This window comes from Cotesia typhae, unplaced genomic scaffold (genome assembly GCF_013202065.1).
Source record: "Cotesia typhae breed Kobodo isofemale line unplaced genomic scaffold, CoteBio_Ctyphae contig_48, whole genome shotgun sequence".
NCBI classification, from domain to species: domain Eukaryota; kingdom Metazoa; phylum Arthropoda; class Insecta; order Hymenoptera; family Braconidae; genus Cotesia; species Cotesia typhae.
Window position 1 is genome coordinate 3622501 of NW_027423756.1, and position 24518 is coordinate 3647018.

At 29.9% G+C, this 24518-nt stretch overlaps 1 protein-coding gene across 2 annotated transcripts in view; it reads right to left on the minus strand.

Moving 5' to 3' along the window:
• Positions 1 to 8209: 8209 nt before the first annotated feature.
• The window catches only part of LOC141529304 (homeotic protein ultrabithorax-like), a 153087-nt gene continuing 136778 nt past the window's right edge, over positions 8210 to 24518 (minus strand). For both annotated transcript variants that reach the window (XM_074245810.1, XM_074245809.1), the window contains one exon: positions 8210 to 10488. The gene's annotated coding sequence lies outside the window, so the exon portion shown is untranslated. The remainder of the gene's footprint in view (positions 10489 to 24518) is intronic.

Sequence of the window (24518 nt, forward strand, 5' to 3'; positions counted from 1 at the left end):
CAAAGAGTGATCTCGAGCATCCTAGAAGTAATTTATGTATTCTTCAGTAATGATAATTTCAACAAAAAAAAAAAAAAAATTGAATATTCAATCCATTAAACTCGAAAACTTCGATATTCATCGCGATCACGTTTATTATCTGAAAACTCAAACACTCCTAAGATTTAACTCAATCAATATATCTGTTCTGATACTACAAATGGTAATAAATGTAATAATAAGTATTCTTTGAATCGAGGTAGAAAAATCAAGGAAGAAAAAAGTTTAATTCGACCTTGAAGAGATAAATAAATAAAAAAGCATTTAACATAAAGTGGAGTTTAAAAAAAAACTTACTCTTCTCGCAGAGTTTAAGGAAATAGGGGAAGATAAGGGGTGCTAAGATACCTCCTATGGCTTCTCTAAATTTACGACCGTGGTCCTTCATTAGTTCCGGGTGACTCGAAAAATCAAAGCAGCCTTGAAACATATAGTCCAGATTTCCTTGAGGTGACCGTTACACTTACATAAAAATGCAGGTATTGTTGTTTTTTATTTTTAAGTGTGTGAAAATCTTAAAGTTAGCGGTGTAACAGAGAATAGCCACTGGTAGGTGCTTCCGCAAACATCCGAACCCACGATCTACCGTTAGGTAGCGAGTGCCTTGCCGTGGACAAGTTGCTCTGGATTTTCAAGGTTCTTGTCGATCCCGAAATAATAAAAACACTGAGTAGAGGGTGTGATGACTCGTATTGCATAAAATTTTTCCCTCAGACAAAGAATACCAGACTTTATACCGGCGAGGTTCGAGGTCACTCAACGTGTGCCGTGTGTTTTATTTTGCTTATTATTATTATTATTATTATTATTATAGAGACTTTCATGTTATGCATTAGGACAAGTGATTTTCATAGGAAGAAATTTTGTACAAAACCTCGGAAATTTTTTTTGGCGTCTTAAAATAGTCTTGGTTTGTGTCACGTTTTAGATCTTAAACAAATTTTAAAACGATTTTTTTTACATGGGAATATTATATTTAAAATATTTTCTTAATTGTAGAGACTTAAGAAGTTAACAAAATTAAAATAAAAATTTTATCAGCCCAACATGGATTAAAAATTTTTTAGATCTTGATTTTTATCAATACAGGATTTCATACCAAGTCTGATAAAACATATAGATTCACGGACTTTCTTACGATTACACTAATTAGTTAGACTTGATTATGAAAAATTCAAAGTTTCTTTTCTAAATATTCAAAGTTAATCTGAGCAATTGAATATTCATCGTAATGCACACAGAAAAAAAAAATTTCTTGAACCAAGAAAATTGTAAGGAAGACCGAAATTATTTTGGAGCAAGATGAAATTTTCTTGGCTTAACAAAATTAACTTTGTTCAAGAAATTTTAACTTCATTCAAGAAATTTTCAATCTTCCTTAAGATTTTCTTAATTTAAGAAAATTTACTCTTGACTCAAGACTTTCTTTTTTTCTGTGCACAACAAAAACCGAAAAAACAATTGGAACTACTAATTATCAAGTTCAAATTATTGCGGACCTGAGAATAATTCATTAGAAATAATTATTTTATAAGAAAAATAAATTTTTTTTAAATTAATTAAAATTAGTTGCAAAAAAGCCTCAAAGAGCTCGAAAATGTATGGAAATATTTTAGAGCTTGAAACTTTGTATTATAAATTTTTCGAGCATTAACATAAATAGTACAAATTTTACACAATATGTTTATTGCACAGAAAAAAAATGTTCTTGAATCAAGTATTTAATTTTGAAGAGCTTAATATTCTTGATTTAAGTAGAAAAATTCTTGATTTAAAGAAATTTTACTTAATTCAAGAATTTTTCGTCTTGATTCACGACAATTACCCTCTCCAAAATTATATTCTTGGGTCAAGAATTTTTCTCTTGAATCAAATTAATTTTTTTTCTGTGTGTGCAGCGTCTATAATTTGCTAATATAATTAATTACGATCAAATATGTGATTATAGTTCAGTAGAAGATTTGAGAAAGAATCAACAAGAACCCTGCAGCAAAACTCCTTGGAGGAAGAACTTGTAAAGTTATACATTATCTAGCCAAAAGTGTTAACTTAATTCATAATTAAGTTCTCCCGGACCAACGGACACTTTGCGGCTTATATAATCTCTAATAATTCTAATAATTTGCACTGAGTCGGAAGAACAGAACGAGTAGTGTAAGAATGGGTATAGAGGATACCGGTATAGACACGTTGGAAAAAGAAAGACGAAGAAACTATGGGGGTGGATTGGAGTGAACGTTTCCTGGATCACTGCCCGGTTACGGTGTGCTTGCCGCGTGACTGCTGGAGAAAGAGATGGAGAAATCGCGAGAGAAGTGAGAAGACTGGAGATGGAATGGATCGCAGAATAGAAGGGGGAAAATAGAAGAAAGGCCAATTAGAGAGAGGTAAAATTTATTTGTGGGCGACGGGTGTGCGGATTGTAAAGGGTAGTTACCCGCTTGTCTCTTTTTGTCTTTTTCCTATCTATGGTTTCTTTCTCTCTTTTATTCTTACTTTTGTCTCGTGTTATTTATTTTATTATTTTTATATCATACACCATATTGTCTGATTCAGCATACTATAGTTGTTTCATTTCATTTTTACTGTCAAGATGATTCAAAAATTATATCAGAATAGAAAAAAACAATTGAAAAAAGAATTTTGACGATTTCTTGGACATTTTTTAAAGCATATTATTTAGAATAATTATTATACATTACTCTTTTGAATGCTACAAATTTATAATAATTTTCAATATTCGAATTTGGATTCTCTGCATATTTATACACTTCAAAATTTATTCATTTAACAAGGAATATTATTGATTATTTATTGATACCACAAAATTCGAAATAGTATTAGTTATAAATTATAATTTCCCATGCAAAATAGCCCATGAAATCAGACAACTCCACTCATCCAACTGGAACCGTATCCACAAAAATCTTCTTGATGGATTTGTGGATAGAGAACCAGATAACAATAAATTCAACAAAGAACCAAAAGTCATTCTCTAATTTTTTATAAGGTATAAGCGATGAAACATGTGTTGATTAAAAAATTTTTTTCTCAGACACTATTGGTTTGACATTTTCAGTATCAACAGGTAAAATATGATGCTTAAAAAAAGCTATAATTCTATTTTTTTTAATCCCATCGGATCAATAAGAGTTGTTAACAGCGTCTTTTCGCGTTAGTTTTTATAAAAAAATTATACACAAAAAAAAAAAATTTACTTGAATCAAGTAAATAATTTTGAAGAATTTCATCTCCTTGATTTGAGTAAAAAAATTCTTAAACTAAGAAATTATTCAGGGTCTAAGTAAATTTTACTTGATTCTAGAATTTTTCGTCTTGATCCAAGACAATAAAACTCGTCAAAATTATTTTCTTAGTTTAAGAATTTTTCTCTTGATTCAAGTTAATTTTTTTTTTCTGTATATAGTTAGTGAAAAAATGATTGAATAACTTTGAAGTTTCAACTGCTTATTCATAAAATAAACACAAGCATTTTGAGTTTTGGAACGAAATTTTAACTAAAAAATTTAATTTTTAGAACGAAAAATGTGTTTTGACTTTAAAGATCGATATCTCGATTCCTAATTTATTTCTCAGCGAATTTTTATATTCTTCAAAAATTGATTTTCGTTAGTTAATTTTAGAACATATCGAATTACACAGCTTCAATTTTTTTGATACCTTAAGCTTATTGAAAGTCTTTTAAAAATAAAAAAAAAATCGATCATCTCAAAGAACGATGATAAAGTTGATTGAAAAGCCAGTTAAGATTTTTTACTGAGGTAATAGAAAATTATGAAAGAATTTCAAGTAACAAGAAATATTCTACTTAAGGCCAGTGTGAATAAGTAAAAATGAATAAATAATTAATGGCCCAGTAATGATAATTTAATCTCATTATTTTTGTCCACCGAGAGTAACTAAGCAATCTCTCATTACCGGTGAAAGTGGATAGAGAAAGAAATAGAGGGAGGGATTCATCTAGACTGCATCTACCCTTGCATGGTTCGTTTCCGTGTTGTTACATAATACACGTTGTGGCGTGGTTACGCGGATGAGGAATGTGCTGCCGTGTTGCCTAATAACCTTCCTCTTGCCCCACTTCGTTTTCTCTGCAACTGTTAATAAAGGGACCCTTACCGCGTATATCTGTACTCTGTGCGGCATTTGTGTGCAAGCGTAAGTGTAAAGTGTGAGCATATACACAACAACTAAACCACGTGGATTGGTTTATGCAGATATACGAGAATGATGACGAAGGGTGAACAGAAAATGTCAACAGACTCACTCTCACTCATACAAACACTGATGAAGAAACTTTGGTTGTATAAATGCCAACAAGCAACCACATGCGCGACACCCTCTTCCAGGGAGAAGTAATTATATAAGAGAAGAGCACGCTATCATCTTTGCAGGAATTCAAACCTGTTAGTTCGAGAAAACTCGCTCATTTTTTATAATAAATAATTCTGTTATGTATTCAACAGAGTTTTTAAAATAATCATTTATTATTTTTCCGGCAACATTATTAGCAGACATTTTTGGCTATTTTAAAATAAATCGAGTGTAAAAAAGTAAAGTAGCAACGGGAATTCTTTATCATCAGATATAGAAATCTCTGACGGTGTTAAGGGCAAAAAAATTCTCTGGAGAGAGAGAGAGAGAGAGAGAGAGAGGGGGGGTCTTTTCTCAACTCGGAAGAGAGAAGCTAGCTATAGATGTTATTTTTTGGGTGGAAAAAAATCTCTGCCAAAAGCATCTCCCGAGGCGGACCTCAGCGTCTCTTAAATCGTTCTACTTTACGACACTATGAATACAGAAATGTATTCTGATATGCGTATTTATCTCACCCCAGAAAGATGGAAGATTGCCATTTATTGCTTTGGAATATGTAAAATCGTGGACGAGGTGTTTCTATAGAAATCCACGACTGCTTGTCGTGATTCATGCGGCATCATTTCCGCCACTAGCTTCGATAAGAGCCAAGAATTTTTCTTTGCAAAAAGGCTGACTTTAAAATGAATAAAAATAGCCCTGTTAATTACTACATAAAAAAAAGTAACACTGTATGCATATAAACTTAAAAAATGGCAATTATACATTAAAAGTTGTACATCCAAAAAAGTAAAAATAAAAAATAATAATAATAATAACAATAATAAACAGGCAAAAGATTTAATTTCAAGTTTGAAAATTGCCTCATATTTTTAACTTCACCAGCACTTACTCTTGGAAACTAACAATACATTTACAAAATGTATATACGTATTCTTAGAGACTTACTGAGATTCAATTACCGCAACGTCTGTGAAGCACGCTATTCTCATCCCCTATCTCTTGAGCTTGGTAAAAGTGACTCGCTCCTCTATCAGCGTTGTCTACTACTGCCGGCACCACCTTGCCCTTACCCTTACCCTTACTTGCTCTTCCACCCATGTATTTTCTTACCTCATCGTTTTATTTCTCTCACTCCCTCAATCTCTCTTACTTCTCAAGCATGAACAGGTGCTTCTATGTCTGTCGTAAATTGCGCTCATGTAATCCAAAGTAAAGCGGTCGTTTTATCTGCGCCACCATGAGATGGATGTGTACTGTGTCTTCTGGATAATGGGTTGCGTTTTACGCAGTAACCACCATAAACTTTGTCGTGTTTAAAGTTTTAAATAAACTCATCACATTTATTTATGTATTTAACTATTTAGCTATTTAGGTGGAGGTATCAAAAAACTTACGTTTTACTTTAAATTTATAAAAATGTATTAGCATTTTAAATGAAAAACTAGACATTGGATCGAGTTCAAAAGTCAGACAAGTTTTTGAAAAACATTAATAAACTTGGAATTGTATTTTTTGGAGAAATTTAGTTTTATCCTCGAATAAAGTATGATGAACGAGCTACTATTTTTTTATCTACGAGAAAACTTTTTTCTTTTATTTTCCCTCACCAAAATTTTCTCCTTCCTATGAATCCAATGTTTGGTTCAGCACGATCATAGGTACATAATTCATTGAGCGCGTACCATTGTTGGAGACTTCATTAATACAAATGGCGTCTGGTGAATTTTACTCGACCAGTAGTATATCCGCACCAACCCCTGTATTCGTGCGCGAAATACCGTCGGTCTCTCGTATGGACCACTGACTGTATGTCCTATAAGTATTTGTATTATGTTGATACTTAGTGTTACATATACGTACAGTCACTATATTACACTTTAGACACACAAGATCATCTTATTCTCGTATTTCATTATATTTTTTTATATTTTTGTTTTTCGTGTTTTAGTTGACCGCTCAAAATACGTGGGACATATTTTTATACCGCTTGTCGACTTTCATGAGGGTATCTTTCTGCAATAACATATTAATATCACGCAGGAGAAAATACTCGTCCGTTAAAGTGACAACCTCGACCCCGGATCAACGAATGTGAAAATAATCGTTATGTGACTTAGACTGAAATTCTCGTTCCCAGTGGGTGTAACACAACTCCCCCTTTTTACCAATATCATTTTATCAGCCGTAAAGAAAACGATGCACGTTTCTTATGTGAATTGCTTTGAAATTGATGTCCTCGTAGGATTTAATACAGCGAAATCTTTAATAGTTGAAAAGCATCAAATTATTAAATATTCCTCCTCGTATGTGCATTTATTTATGAACTAACATTCGATTGTACATTATTTTGAAAAAACGATAAAATAACTTGTTTTTTAACCAAATATTTATTTATAAGAAAATTATCATTTTTACAAATTTTTTTTTTAAGACCAAAAGAGTATTTATTTTGATTTAAGAAAAATTTTTTTAACTAACAACATTAAATATATTGAATTAATTTTTTGTTTAGAAAATAATTTTTCTTATATTTAAGTAAGAAACTTACCTTCCAAATCAAATTTTTCAATACTAACACTCATAGAACAACTAACTTGGTCAAAAATAAATATTATTGAACAAAGAAAACTATTTCATCGTTAACCTATCTCTCGTCTTATTAAAATGATTTATTTTCTCGGTTTACAGATTCCTCGATTAATATCTTTGTGCTTATTGTTACTTGATTCAAAAATATAAATTACCTTTACGAATATTATTAAATTCTCCAATCAACAAGAACAATTTTTGACAACTAACAATAATTCGGTTATTTTTTTCTAAAAACTTTATATTCTTATTTTAAATATTAGTTTCTAAATTCAAAATATTCTCACCTAAGGCGAAAAAATCTCCATCAAAAGAATCAAAATTTTTACTTTAATGAATTCAGAAAAATACTTGATTTTTTCTTGTGACGTAGAAAGTAGACGAATAATTTTTTACTTTTCATTTAAGATATATTTCATTGATTCAAAGAAGACTTTTGTGAGTTGAAAGAGCTTCATACTTTGAAACAAAAGTAATATTTTTAAGAGAATATTTTTTTGCATCAAGTAACTTTTCTTCTAGTCAAAAGAATATTCACTCGGATTAAGATATTCAGCTTCTTTCTTAAAATTATTCTGAACCAAAAAATTATTTATAAATTCTTTTTTCTCAAATTAAATTCGAATATTATTAACGTAATCTTTTATGCATCAACTCAAAACTAAAAAAATTTTAATATTTATACAAGATACCTAAGCCGTTTTATATAAATTGATATTAACATTAGAGGACTTCTGAGAACTCTTTATTGGTATTGTAAATTATTTATAAATTTTGTTCAATGATATAATGTTAAAAAAAAAAGTTAGCATCTAAAAATGCATGATAAGTAAGCTTCTAAATGCATATAGTAATAGTTTCTAGTGAATGCAAACTTTAATAAATAAAAAATAATTATAAGGCACTAAGTATATAATGGGATTTGAGGATATGTGTAACAAGCAGGTGAAATTTGAATTGGGCTAGGAGTGTGTCGTTGGCCATAGCCACGAGCAATGATACAATCGAGTCAAAGCGTTTTCAAATTGAATTAATATTTTATTTTGTTCCATTTTTTTAGCAATTATATAATCAGCGTAACAGTACAGTGACACTCAAAACCGCAACCGTTTTAATTAAAACTACCCTCTTTCAGTACATGTGTCACAATAGGCAAATTCAGCCCTGATCACTTTTAAACTACATTTATCATCAATTATCATCAGAATCGAGTTTTCTTTTCTCAATATTTATCAGTATTTTAATATATTAAATTAAAAAAAAAAAAAAAAAAAAAAAAATAAAAATAAACGATGATAACGAATTTTGTACGTGTAACATTCACACATAAACACAATTACTACTGATTTCTAGTCATCAACTCCAATTACAAGTGAGTCTAATTACCTAATTACGTATATAGTACCACTGAAGTGATTAGAGAGCTCTTTCCGAAGTTTTATAAATTAAATAATTAGTTAAATTACAGTCCTCTTATAAATACTGTATTTTCATTATCTACTTTTTTTATTCTAAATTTTTTCTTTCAATCAATCTTTATTAATTTTTTTTCTTCATCAGCCTTCCATCATTCTTCACATTATTTCACTTAGCGGCTACTCGTATACAATCAATTATTACCTATTTATAATAAATTTACTATATGAGTATCGCCACGATTTTTGTTCGGGCTGGATGTTTCTTTTATTTTTAACAAACGCAGAGGTACGTACATGTAGCTATTTTTCATTTTTATTTTTAATCATTTTATTGTTATTTTTATTCCAAATTTTATTAAACTAATGACATATCCCAATTTTCATAAAAAGGTAAAAGATTTGCCCACTGCAGACCTATAACCTTCCTTTCATTTATTTAGCATTGAGCCAAGTTTCCATTATTTATTTTTAATGTTAACAAAACTTTTGACAAAAAAAAAAAAGAACAAAATATACTTGGTAATAATTATATAGTAGTATGATTTTTACAACGTTTTTTTTTTTCGTACGAAAAAAATGTTAAATTTTTAATTATAAATTACACTAATACTTAATCAAACATAATAGTTTGAATTTATTGTAATCAGAAACAATGACAAAAACTCGGTGTCCACGTTTGTCGTAGACAATAAAAAAGTATAACAAAAGAATAACAAAACCAGTACTCATATATTTTTGTTCACTAACGGACGCGCTGGGCACTTAAACATTTAATTTTTTTTGCATTTCAGCAAATAAATAATTACAAAAAATAATAATATTAATAGTAAGAATAAAATTAATAGTTATATTAATAATATTAATTATAATAATAATTGTAATGATGATAATAAGTATAATAATAGTTCATACTAATAATAACTAATAGTTGACAAATAATTGACAATAATATAACATAATGATAATAATAATCATAATAATAACATAATAATTAAATTTTAATAAAATAAAAAATAAAAAATCTTGATAACTTTGTACACCGTCTTGTTCGAAAATTTACATATATAAGTGTATGTTTACTAGGATTTAGTCCTAATAAATCGTAAAGTACGTACGAAATATTATTATATTTATAGCCTGTGTTTAAATTTAATTTTTTATACACATAATATTTATTGGTGATATAATATCTGAGCCTTGGCTCTCATTATAATTGATAATAATAATTATTTACCATTGACGATAGTTAGCCATTGGATTTATAACTTAAATTTAAAAAACTTATATCACTTTGTCCGCTCGAATTTAGTTGCACGATCCCGGTACAGGTAAAATTCACTCACTTTTATTCACGACTATAAAAATTAATACTACGGATGCCGATGCACTATTTACTTAATTCAGAAACAGAAACAATAGTTAACAACCTAAAGCTATTGAGGACTATTATTAAAAAATATTAATTGTAAGGATACAAATAAGTCTTTTATAAATTTTTTATCATAATCAACTGATATAATTTTCATACTTTTGTCGTGAGAAGAAAAAAGAATGAAATCTATTTTTTTAATATTTAAAATACCCATACCAAGCTGAACCTGACCATAGTATTTATGATTTTTTTTCATAGTCAAGATATTTTTCTTTTTTGGGTTTGTTTGTACATAATTTATATTAGAAATGATATCATTCATACTAATAGATTTGCCTTCATATGGGCATTTGATTCCTATCAACTTGACAGGTTTATCATTTTCGAATATAACTCCGTCAGGAGAATAACCAAGCTATGCCCACTTGAAGGCTTTGTATTATATTGCTCTAAACAAGAATCCCGTGGCGCACTCTAAAGACATTTTGGCGATTCTAATTGGCATTCAAATGTACCGTACTCGGGCATGGCTGATTTGGTCTGTGGGGTATTTTTTAGCTGTTCAGGAGGTGAGGTTGCGTCATAAGTTCACTACGGGAGACTCCGGGGGTTCGTCACTCACCGGTGCAGCTTCCATTCGCCGCAACCGATAAATTTACTTCCGACGGATTGGGACAGCACATCGACACCTATTTGGCATTATAAAAACGGTTGGAGCAGCCTGCCACTCACCTGTAACACAAAAGTTTACATTTTAATTAGTAATTTTATCAATTTATTCTAATTGTTTATAATATGTATATTTTTAACTTTTAGATCAAAGATCAATTAAATTGAAAAATAAAAAAAAATTTTTAAATGAAATAAAATAAATTTTAATTAAAGAAACAAAATTTTGTCTTAAATCTTACTATTTTTTTTATATTATTTTACTGTAAAATATTTTATTGAAAATAACTTGTTTCATGCAATTTTTGATTCTACAATTAGTTTTCACATATTACTGAAATTAATCGATACATAGAAAAAAAAATTCACTTAAATCAAGTAAATTATTTTGAAGAATTTCATCTTCTTGATTTGAGTATAAAAATTCTTAAGCTAAAAAATTTTTCTTGGTTTAAGAATTTTTCTCTTGATTCAATTTAATTTTTTTTTCTGTGTACAATCCTATAATATATGAAATTTTTTTAACACATAAATTCTTGCTGAGGAAAATATATATGCATAGAAATTAGAAAAATCTATAAGTGAAATCCTTTATTAAAAAGTTGATGTAACGTTTTCATTGTTGTCACTTTTCGTTGCTATGGTGACCACTTTGGCAACGGTTACAATAGCAACGGTTACAATAGCAACGGTTATAATGGCAACGCTAACTATGGCCGTAGTTAAATATTAATGAATAAAATTTATAAAAATATTGATTAATTAAATTGTCAATAATAAACATTTTGACAGAAGCGCGTTTAATTTTCTAGTTATTTAAAAATAACTATTTTTCCATAAGTAAATTATTAATTTAATAAAAAACAAAAAGTCACTAGATATTTGTTAATATTATTATTTTTTTGTGTCTATTGAAGAATTGATTTATTGTTTTATATAAAAAATTTAGAAGTTAAAATGATTTTATACAAGTTAATTCAACTCAAAAATACGCTAATACAAATGTTAAATATAAATTTATTGTAAAAACTTGAAAAATGCAATACAAGTCATATTACTTCAAAGTCAATAATATTATAATTTTTGAAGATCTGGTTGTAATAAATGGAAAAATCGGTTCATTTTACAATTATTTGTCTCAAAACGAAATATTTTATAATAAAATATGGATGGAAATTTGTAAAATAATTAATTCACGCGGTCTATAATGAATTATATAATTCTTATGCAAATAATAATGATATAGTCAGATAAATAAAGTTATTTTTTGATACATCTTATTTATACGTCGGAATTTCTTCACAGGAATGTAATTAAAAATTTTTCCTGTATTTTATACTATTTTTATACGTGATTTTATCGAAAGCAATAAATAAACTTTTCCAAATTCTGAAATCTCCACAGAAATATACATTCTGAATAGCTTAGAGTACACGAAACGGATTAAAACTAAGTATCATCCGGGAATGTGGAAACACCATTAGTCATTTAAGAGAGGGGCGAAAAAGTTGTTTGTCTCAGGTCTTTTGGTTGCGGGATACAGAAATGAAGTATGGAAAAATAAAAGGACAAAGAAAAAGGGAATGATATGAAGCACGGATTACTAAGACTTTTGGCAAACCCGGGTGATTTTACTAGCCACCAACTCGCGCCAACCACTCGATCTGTGTGATTTCTTTTTTTCTTTGTCTATTACATTATTTTTTTATTTGTACGTCTCATTCTTCTTATCTCGTCGTTCTTTTCTTTTGTGTGTATCTCTGTAAGTTTACGTCCTGCTCGGTTCCATTAGTTAGCTCTTCTGTTTCGATGCCACGACCCAGAAAATGTCAAAAAATATATATGTTTAACATGAGCTCAAAGACAAATAAAGCTGAAATAAATGTCAAGAAAATAATAAACAACTTACGACGCAATAAAAAATTTCAAGATTTATTTTGCTTTTTATTGGCAGTGAAATAAATTGATGGCTCAATTGAAATTTATTCAAAATTTCAAAAATGGAAATCATTTTTTTTTCACAACTAAAATGCAAACATATATATCATATAATCCTCGAAGCAAATCACGCAATCTTTTGTCATATCTTTTAATACGATTTTACGTGTATTTAAGCTAAATAGCAGTGTAGAAGTTCTGTCAGGATATCGCTAACGGTATATTTGCACAAGCTGTCTACACATCTCATTTATTTCAAGTTGTAGTTATTAAGAGAGTTTACTTTTCAGCCTAGAATTACTTTTCAACGTCTCTTACTCTTACTCGACGTACACTAATACTCGACGGCAGTTATGTTGGGCGATAGCAATGGGTATGTTTTCGTGGGTTGTATTTATGTTGTACACATACACACTCAATTTATTCTTCCATCGCATTTTCTATCTCACTGGCATCCTGTACTTTCGTAAGAGTCTCAGTCCTTGCACATTTATCAGGATTTCGAGGGAGCTAGACTTTTTAAGCCACAATAAATTCCATTGGAAAGACACGCGCGCCTGCACATTCGAAATCTAATGACACTTTAAATTTGTAATACTAAGACATTTTTACGTTAATAAAATAGCTGCTATATTAAAACAAAGTGCACTGAAAATATTATTTATCTCCGTCCATATACCTTCAGTTTACATACATTTATTTCGTTGCAATTGTAAGCAATAAATAATAAATAATAAACTCCTCTTAGCGATACACAACACTGAAAAGAAAAAAAAAAATAACAACTTGATTCAAGAAAAATATCATTCTTAAAATTTTATCTTGCCTTAAGATATTCAGTTTTCTCAATTCTACAAAGAAAAAAAAGTTACTTGAATCAAGAAGAAATTTTCTTGACTTAAAAAAATTTAACTTCGTTCAAAAAATTTTAACTTCATTCAAGAAATTTTCAGTCTTCCTTAAGATTTTCTTGATTTAAGAAAATATACGCTTGACTCAAGACTTTTTTTCTTTCTGTGTATTTAACCAATAAATTCAAACTGTTACATCAAGAACAAAAATTACTCCATTTAAGAATTTTATGAATTTAAAAAAATCGTTTACTATTTTCAAACAAGATGTACTTATTTCAAAATTTTTTTCCAGAATACCAACAAATTTTCAAATTTCTGTTCTTTTCTATATATTTATAAATAAATAGTATCAAAAATGTTTCAGATAAAGCTGAAATCAAAATTTTTTCTTTTGATATTTTGAATGAAGAAACTTGATTTTTAACCAAGAATATAAAATCCTTCAAAGAAAATAAAATTGTTGTTAGTTTTCAAGAATTTTTCTAAAATGAAAAATTAGGTTGCATCTATTGAAGATGTGCAATCAAATCAAGAGAATAAGTTTCAAGACGAAAAATTTGTAGAAGTAAATAAACTGGTAAACATATGATTTATCTGTCCATAATCAAAACTTTCAGTCAAAAAATAATGAAAAATATATCGTAAAACAATGTAAAGTTGGAGTTAAATTGCAATTTTGATGCCCCTTTTATACTTGTTACGATTAAGCCTAACACGAAGGGTAAGGGTAAAAAAGAAAAATGAAAGAGAGCAAGAGACAAAAGGGTTGTATAAATATACATTTATGTGAATAAGAGGAGGGGTTCAGCACGAAACGGTTATTATCTATCGCTCTCGTTACCACAGGTTGCTCGTAAACTGGCCACATCGGTGGGATGGAACTAGACGAGAAGAGCTGAATACTCGCTGAGTATAGGTAGATACTGGATGCTTCGCTTACAGCGTGTCCCACAGACCCCCATCCCCATGGATTAACCATCCTTTTCTCTGTCGCCATTTCTTTCTACGTGAATAGGCTTCACAAGAGTAGTTCCAAATTTCTGAGTAAATTTTCAGTCTTAATTAACAGTATCTTTATTGGCATTTTACGAAAAAAGCTTTTTTAACTCGAGAAAAATTTTTTTGGTCCAAGAAAATTTTAACAAAACTGTAAAATCTTATAATTCAATTTTTGACAATATTACATTAATTTTTGAAGAGGACGAACGGATTTTTAAAGAATACTTTAGAAATATGATGCTCAAACATTGACGAGAAATAAAAATCCACTCAATAATTTGGACACGTTAAAAAAAAAAAAGAACAAAAAGAGAAAGAGATACAGGCAGTGGGTGGGGTGTATTGTATATACCTCTACTCGAAATCGAGCAGAGGGAAAGAGCAGGGGCGTTTCATGGCACCCTGCATGGGGTAGCTTGCAGTTCACGTGACATTAGAGCCATCTATACCCTAGCAGATTTATGGGTTCTGGTTGCAGCGGCTGCTCATAGCACAACACGCCACAGGACGATCGTGGTGTTGTTGTCCGTGACGGCGTAAGTGTGCATCGGTTTGCATAGTACACTATTTCCATGTATATATGTGTGCATTCATACATTGCTGTGATCCTGTATGTAGTATTGAAACACTGATGTTACGATTCGCAATGGTAGTAGTAGTATTCCCTGTCGCGATGGCACGCTGTTACTCCGCAGGGGTTTCGCGCGATTCGCGCTGATGCACCCAAACACTGATAAAAAGTTAGACCCGATCTCAATCCGATTCTCTGGGTGTTGCCATCAGGCTCTCTCTCGGCGTGGTTTCGCTTATCTCTCCAGACTCTCTGGTTCTTTAATATTCTATTTCTTGTATCTTTTATCTGCATAAAGATTAATGTCATGTATTTTTGACAGTGTCGGCGATACAATTATACCTTTTTTTACCATTCAAAGAAATTAATCATTAAAATTAATTTTTTTCTATTATTTTTTGTTTAAGAAATTCTTGAGAGTATTTTTAGGGGCTACTTAAGATTTTTTTAATAATTTGTAAAACTGTCAAAAATTTGATTTATCATTTATTTTATTATTTTACCAATTTTACCGTAAAAATTAAAAATATTTCAAAAATTCTTCTTTCATTCAATGCATTAATTTCTAGAGATTGCTCAAGACTTTTGTAACATTCACTGTAATTTAAATATTTTAGAGTTACTTGAAATTATAAACAACAAAAAATTGTAAATTTTTTTTTTAATTGATAAATTAGAAAGCGAAAATAAAGTACAAAACACAATAAAAGACAAAAAGAAAATTATCAACCAAATCAACTACTTCATAATCCGTTAATTCTTAAGGAATCACATTAAATTCTGGACACTCAAAAACATCTAAAATTCACTACTTTGTACACAGAAAAAAAAATTTACTTGAATCAAGTAGATAATTTTGAAAAATTTCATCTTCTTAATTTGAGTAAAGAAATTCTTAAACTACTACTTAATTCATCAATTTTTGGTCTTGATGCAAGACAATGAAACTTTTCAAAATTATTTTCTTGGTTCAAGAATTTTTTTCTTGATTCAAGTTAATTTTTTTTTTTTTTTCTGTGTAATAATTTAAAAAATCATAAGTAACATTCAACAATCAAAGTATTGACTCGACTTGAAATTCAATGAATATATAGTATATTACATACCTAGGCCAGTATAAAGTAAAGCCTCAGACCACATGTTTGTCAATCCCGGCTTCGCCTCGACCAACAGTCACATGTGATCTGAGACTTTTGTTATTTTACTATCCTAGGTATGTAATATACTATTTAAAGCCCTAGAAGTCAAATTGTCGATTTGTTGCACCTGTCTGATAGTATATACTAAAATTATCAACATCTCTACACTCTAATTGCTTATCAATCCATTTCAATGAATTAATTCCAAGGCAATATTTAGTTAACTATCCACATTATCACACTAAATTTATAAAATAACAATTCCTTAGTAACATTTACATAAATCATACTATCATCCATTCTGCAATAAAAATTTTATATAAAAATTTTTAGTCAAAAACAAACAATATAATGTCAACAATGATTTAATTAAACACTCATTATTGATTCGACTAACGTAGAAAACAAAGTACTAAAACAAAATTTTTTTCTCTAAAATACAACAATTTAAAACTCCACAGTTCTGATCTCAATAAAATGTTCCTCGTCAACCAAATGTACTACAAAAACCTATTGGAGACAATATAATCCTAGATGTAAACAATATGACCAAACTTATAGAATCCAGTACCTCTTCAGTAGCTAAAGTTTAAAGATACATGTCTTTACCAGTGTTTTAGAAAAAATTTATATTACTTTGAAGAACAAATGTATACACAATATAAATTTAAAAAAATGAAACAATAAAATGGTGATTCCAAAATTCAGAATATATGAATTCATATGTAAGAAAAATGAATAATGAAGAAATTTAGGCAACCCTTTACGACGTCATGTGGATATACAGTTTGCCAACGCCAGACATTTGAGAAAAATATAACGGTATCTCCTGGTGATATCGCACCAAGTGATATATTGTTTTTGATGTTTTACAATGTCGCAGTACCCACGTGGCATTGTGGGTATACCTGACTAGGCACTTTTAAACGCAGTCCCTTCTATAGAATGACAATTATCATTTTGTCACACCCATGCTCATTTATCTGCCTGGCAGTTTTAATTTATATTTTTAATAGCCAAAAATTTATACAGAGATTATTTTGATTATGAACATCGATTAAAGGCCAAAACCAACTTAAATACTTTTCAGAGAAACAAAAAATATTTACATATAGTTACAGAAATAAGTTTTCTAGATATATTTTTTAATTTTTATTTTTAAAAATTTTTTTTTAGCAAAGTGAGAAGTGCATGTATATTAAAAGAGCTTAAAGTAAATAAGAACACTAAAAGGATGGTAGATGTTAAAATATGCCGAATAGCCGAAAAGTGAACGACGAAGCTCGGTTAGACATTGCAGCGAGAAATAAGAAAAACAAAATTCGAGATACAAGGCTGAAGAGGAGACACCGATGATGAATCTCCCAGCAAGAGCTTCAAGCAAGGAGTGAAGTATGGGTACAAAAAAGAGCAATGAAAAGCAGAGATAAAAAAATAAAACATCACGAGAAAAGAGAAGAGCAGGACGCGCTAGAGCGGCTCGGTAACTGACTTATCGTAGATGGATCGCGGGAAGGTACGAGAGGGTTTCACGTGTCTCCGGTACTAAGTCAAGATCTCGGCATCACGTCACAGTTAAGAACGCCTCCAATCGGTCAGACTTCATGTACGTGAAGGATTTCATAGATAATTCTGGCACGCGCTTCAAGAGGGCGGCCATGATTGGTGTGCCTAAATATATGAATATTAAAATTCATTTACGAAAAGTTTAGAAAACCCTAAACTGCATGACTCCTAATGTTGATTTAATTTTAAAAAATGTTTTACTATTCACTTATAAAGTATAAAATGGATAAAAAGGAACTCCATTATTATTGATTAATTGAGAAATTGTATTATTTGAAATATTTCGCAGTGTAATTTCTTTACTGATCGAAATAAATATCATCTATAATTATTACGCATGCGCGCAAGGAAAAAATTTACTAATATTTATAAAAGTATCAAGTCCTTTATGGACAAACTAAATCTAATAATTTAAAAAAATGATTGAAGTACTAGATTTTTTGTCTAGTTTTTTTTTTTTATTTTTATTCCACTGAATTAATTTTTAAAAATTACAAAATCAATCTTGATTGAATCATTAACTGAGAAGTTTAAAAATTATTTTGGTTCCATGAAAATAACAATGAAAATAGTTAAAAAGAAGAAGCTATAAGAAAATTTTCGATAATAGAGGATTCTCGAAAGCTCCGCATTATGAGTCGTGCAGAAGTTTATCGAATTAACAGTACATGTTAGAATGTAAATGAGTTCCTGTTAATTCACTTTTAGGGCAGTGCGATTCTCATGATAAATCAATTTTTTCTACATCAAATTTAGCTAATTTATTAAATCTAGCCTGTGATGTTCAGAGGAGAAACTTTAAAGATTATTAGATATATTGTCTAAGCTACAAAAACGGTAATAATTTATGAAATGAAAGGCATATTAACATCATGAAATAATTATGCTGAGCAATATTTTTTCTCTGATTTATTAACTTTTTTTGTTGTTTCAAAAATTGAGTTAACTTGGTACATACATTATATAAAATAATTAAAAGTATTATTTAGAATAATAATTTATTTGTAGTGAAATCTAGAAATTGTGGGCTCGATAAAGTTAGCGTGACATACAAAGCTAGCTTGGCATTTATGTTATCACAAGATGAAAGACGAACAGAGCATAGATCTTTTAGTACAACCCGGCACAACGGTCCGACGGATCGTTCGACTCAGTCTGGAACGTGCACACGCAAAATCCAATCTTTTCCGCGAGCACGTTCAAACTGAATTCTGTATTCTATACTCTGTATATGTGTATATATATTCACCTGAGAGTGAGCAGTGTACGGTGAGGTTGCCCATTGTATAGGCAATCGAAGTAATAGAGTAGGAAAAAACAAAAACAATAAGACAAAGAAAACAGAAGTACACACGAATAAAAGAAGGAAATTGGGTTCTTTTGGTGAGGAGTTCTCCAACAGGAAAGCTTATACAGCTTGAGAGGAAATAAAGAAGTTTTAGTATCATCAAAGTCGGGTGTATACGGTCTATATGGAAGTTGCGTTTGCTCGGTCACGGGTAATGGTTTTACGAGCGTCAAGGGTGATATAAAGAAAATGAAAAACACCAGTACTGCCAACATGCACAGCCAAACCGTATAACTAACTACGTTGTCTTGCCTCACACCATTGTTGCTCAACTACGACTATCTCTTTTTAGTCCAGGTTTTACTTCATCATCATCATCTTCTTCTTCTTCTTTTTCTTCTTTTTCTTCTGCTGCTGATCTTCATCATCATTATCATCATCATCATCATCATCATCATCATCCTTTTCTCCTTCTCCTTCTTCTTCTTCTTCTTTTGCTTCTACTTCTTTTGCTTCTACTTCTTGAGTTATACGTACCACCCAACTTTAGCCCTAGAGCCTCCTCTCGCCCAGTGTCGACTAGCTTCCCGCGGAGTGTATCACAATTAGCTTTTGCACCCTCCAACACCCTATCCACCAGCACCCCCTGCTAGTGCCAACACTTTTAACCACTTTGTGTATATAATTTTGCTTACTACACTCTACCAGGTCTACTACCTTTCTCTTTACCTCTTCTCAGCACACTCCGAAAACTCGAGCTCGAGGAAAACTTTGAAAAGTTTATTTCAATATTACGAAAAATAAACCAACCCAGTTTGCATGCATTCTTGTTTTATATAATTTAAAAGTTTATTACGGTCTGACTAAATAATGTAAAGGCTATAAAACATTGTACACACTTTTTGCTGTTACCTCCACGGGCCTACGCTCTTTTTTTGTTAACTCCTTCCAAAAACAGTCATCAGTGTAATGAAACGACATTAAATTTAAATCCACCCGCGGACGAGCTTACACTGATGCTAAAACGTCCCAAGTTTAATGCTCGGACACTGCGACGAATGATGGCAATAGAATTAAAAAAAAAATAAAATGAAATAAAAATAACTGGAATAAAACAAACCTTGGAGCAAAAAAATAACTGAACTCTCTGGATACCGTCGTGAATTTATTGCACACCTAGAGAATAATACTTGCTGCCCGGAAAAAATGCTCTGACGATTAGTTAGTGACTTCTATTAATGGTATAAAAGAAAATAAAGTTATTTAACATTTTAAATTATTCATTTCCCTTAAAAAATCTTTTTAATATGGCCTAGTATGAAAATTTTATTAGGCTCATTATAGCTTGATCTGATTTTGATTAATCAAGACTGATTTGCCAACCTATAATTTTTTTAATAGACCGGACATGACTTGATATGTCCATATTAGCCCTCATAGTCATTTATACCATATATAATTTTTTTAAATAAGGTTTTGTTGAAAACTTCCGACGAAGGCTGTATGGTCACTAAATTATTTCCTTACAAAACGTCAAATTTCAAATTTTGTTCCAAAATAAAGACCAATTTTTTAAACTAAATAAATCCAATAAATAGTTATTGAGCAACCCACTTACAGAATAAATGATAATCTATACTATCAAATGAAGTACACAAAAAGAAAAAAAATCTTGAGTCAAGCGTAAATTTTCTTAAATCAAGAAAATCTTAAGGAAGACTGAAAATTGCTTGAATGAAGTTAAAATTTTTTGAACAAAGTTAAATTTTTTTCAGCCAAGAAAATTTCTTCTTGCTCCAAAATAACGTCGGTCTTCCTTACAATTTTTTTGATCCAAGAAATTTTTTTTTTCTGTGTAAGTAATTCACAATACCAAACAAAATAGCCAAGCTTGTTCGATTTTTTTGTAATATTGCAAAAAATTATAATTATAATCAAATAAGATCTTTAAAACTAAAAAATAAATAATTTTTTCACTATTCTAAGGAGCTTGTTTGTCACTGGTTTCTAATTTATTTAACAACATACCAGGCCATTACAAAAAATTTTTTTCACGGATAGTTACTTTTATTAACATTAAAAGAAGAATAATTTTATTTCACATTTTAAAAGTTAAATTATTCATTTGTTTTATTAAAAAATTGCTTGTTACTAGACAATTAAAATGTTACATGTTCTAAGCTATTTTTCTAATTAATCTTAATAATAAAAGTAATAACTAACCTGGCAATTTACGGTATCTCAATGAATATTTATTAAACAATACATAACTGTAAGCTGTTGAAGTATAATTAAGAAAACAATGAGTTTTCAATTAAATACAAGATTACAAATGAGCGACGGTTAACGTTACAGAAGGTATAGTATGAATATAGGTTTGGTATTGGGTGAAACTGCCGTGACTACAGCTCGTCTGCGCCATCTCGTACTGATATGTTACATCATTTATCTGTGGCACGCGTACCCGTGGCGTTAATTGAACGTTCCCGCGATTACTAAGTAGCGACTATAATAAATTGAACGAAGGATATTTATCGAGTACAGGTTCTCTCTCGTGTGCAAGTCAAGTGAAAAAAATATATGTCCAAATGAATCGCGTCATTTCACGCATTTGTCCTGCTTGGTGGTCGGTGTTAATAAATTCCTATCTGTACATACACCAGTATAACTGACATTAACTGATTTAGTCAAAAAATGTATCGATATTTTATTGAATGATGCAACTAAGTTTATACTCCAACGGCTGAGAAAATAAATTTAAATGATTAATATACTCCGCACCAATATTTATGAAGACAAACTTTAAGAAAAAACTTTTTTCTTAAAATTTTTTAGAAATTTTGAGTACTTATACTCATAAGTATCCTCTATATGCACGAATTTTTTTAAAAACTCTTTGCGGCACTAAATTCTGAAATATTAGCATTTAAAATTTGTAAATTTTACACACAAACCCTATGCTGACCGACGTTCAAGCAAACGTTTTATTAAATATCAATCGTACTTTTCTTAGGATTGTTTTAAAAAACTGAGAATCATTAATTGAAGATATAGCAAGTATTTTTTAACAAAAATAACATAAACGAGCGGTATTTATTTTTTAATAAAAAATGTTTAAAGTTAGTGACTTTCGATATTTTACGTGAGTGGAAGTAAGTGAGCGATAGTCTGTTGAGAGAGGAAGCACTAGTGCGTGAGAAAGGAACCAATATCCATAACCTATTGGTTTCTTTTTGTTGTCTATGAACGTCCTTAAACACAGAAAAAAAAATTTACTTGAATCAAGTAAATAATTTTGAAGAATTTCATCTTCTTGACTTTAGTAGAAAAATTCTTAAACGAAGAAATTTTTCTTGGTTTAAGTAAATTTTATTCAATTCAAGAATTTTTCGTTTTGATTCACGACAATGAAACTCTCTAAAGTTATTTTTTTGGTTCAAGAATTTTTCGTTTTGATTCAAATTAATTTTTCTTTCAGTGAATGATTACTTGCTGTAATCAGACATTGAATCATAATAACTCGCTCAATCTATTTTACAAACGAATACGCATATATGTATAGAGATTGGAAGATGCATGCAAGTGCATTGGTAATAAAAAGAACTAAACAGTGAATACGTTTTTATTCACTTTTAGTTGATTAATATTGTACACAGTAAAATATGGCCGTAATTGAATTAACTATTTGTGTATTGTATATTGATTACATGGAGTTAGGTTAAATCATAACGGCCCATGTGGACGCAGTTCCCTTGCCATGACTAAAATTTATTCGCAATTGTGCTCGTTCGTAAAAAAAAAAAAAAAAATAAATAAATAAATAAATAAATAAATAAAAAATAAAACGGTCTCTCAAAATGTGCGGTAGTATTTTTCTCTGTGTATGTGCTTGGCCCATCGACATTGTCCTGGCACTCGCACGGAATTTTAATTCACGGCTGACCACCATGTCACTATATACACAAATTCACAGACAATTAAACTCATCCGCTCTTCAATCCCCATTATGTGTTATAAAAAATATTATCTGGAGAAAGTAATTTTACGCAACACTAAAGCTCACTAAATTTTTTATCTCATGTTATTATGTTAGAGATAGATACTTAAAAATTTTTAATTTCTTCTAATTTTACTTTTTTTTTTTTTTTTTATCATTATTAGTTCGAACCGATAACTTTGAAAATGGAAAGCTTAAACAAATAATTGTAAAAATCAATTGTCTCAATTCATTTTTACATTAATATATAAATCTGGTAAAGTTTTTAAAGCTTATTTTATTATAAATTACACAGGAAGAAAGAAAGTCTTGAGTCAAGTGTAAATTTTCTTAAATCAAAAAGATCTTAAGGAAGATTGAAAATTTCTTGAATGAAGTTAAAATTTCTTGAACGGAGTTAAATTTTTTTAAGCCAAGAAAATTTCTTCTTGCTCCAAAATCATTTTGGTCTTCTTTACAATTTTCTTGGTTCAAGAAATTTTTTTTTTTCTATGTACATACTCTTCAATTGAAATGAAATTTTGTATAATTAATAGAACAGACGAAATTTAAACGGTTAATTGTTGTTTTCTTATAACTTTCCCAATAATTCAAGCAATCTAAAATTGCTATTTATTTTCACTAAAATTTGCCAATTGAGTTGTTTTCATTCAACGTACCTATCTGATAAAAAAAAAATTCATGTTGAAAAATTCTATAGTTATATTGATAACTAAAAAAAAAATCTATTTTTGAATCATCAATAATATTCATTTGACAGGTGAAGAAGAAATAAAAAATATAAATTTTTGAATTTCCGTTAATTGAACGTAACTGGTACATTTTGCGTACATCTATAAAAGTTTTTCTTATATTTTAAAAAGTAGCAACGCTTATTTATTACACAATCTGAACAGGTTCCACTAGTTATGATATAAAATTGTTAATAAAATTTATTTTAAAAATAATCACAGTGACGGATATCAGATTTATCTGAACAGTTAAAATTTGCTTAAATATCTGTAATTTATTGAGGATATATCTTTATTTTACACCGATTTCAATGAAATATTTTCAGTGGTCAGAGATGATTATTTTACATGGTATGATAATCATGATTTTACGGTCTAAAGAAACGTAAATTAGGAAATAAATTCGACTTACAATATAACTTAATTAATCATACATAAAATGAATGTTTTTATGCAATCGCATAAATAATTAATTAAATTATCACGCTAGCTAAGCATATTAAGTGGTCACATAAGATAATTTGGCAACGCTGCAGCCGCCATGACGCAGTGGGAAGCCTGGGGATGGGTCTGAGCACCATACTACAGTTAGAAATATCTACAAGTGACAAGTGGTAAAGAGGATAGCAAGAGAATAACAAGAGAGGCCATATGCCAGGCTAAGGCATTGGTCTAGAGAGTTTAAGAGAAGAATAAAAAACTAAACACGAGGTTTTGTACCACCGAATTCTCTAGGCTAACTCTTGCGTTGTTGAATATCCTTTGCTGTGAGCCGTTCTACCAGTGTGTGAGCCTTATTTCAGCTCCCCTCACTCCTTTTCTCTCATGTTATTATTCGTCTTCTTCTTCTTGTTCAAGACCATCATCTCTTTTGCACTCGATGCCAGAGCATTATCGTAAAATGTTTCTTTCTTACTCTCTTGAGTATCCTCTTCCGATCTTCTAATTCTGAAGCCCAGGGTTACTAAAAGTTTTTAGACTGCGGCCTCTCATTGTTGTGTAAATGTAGA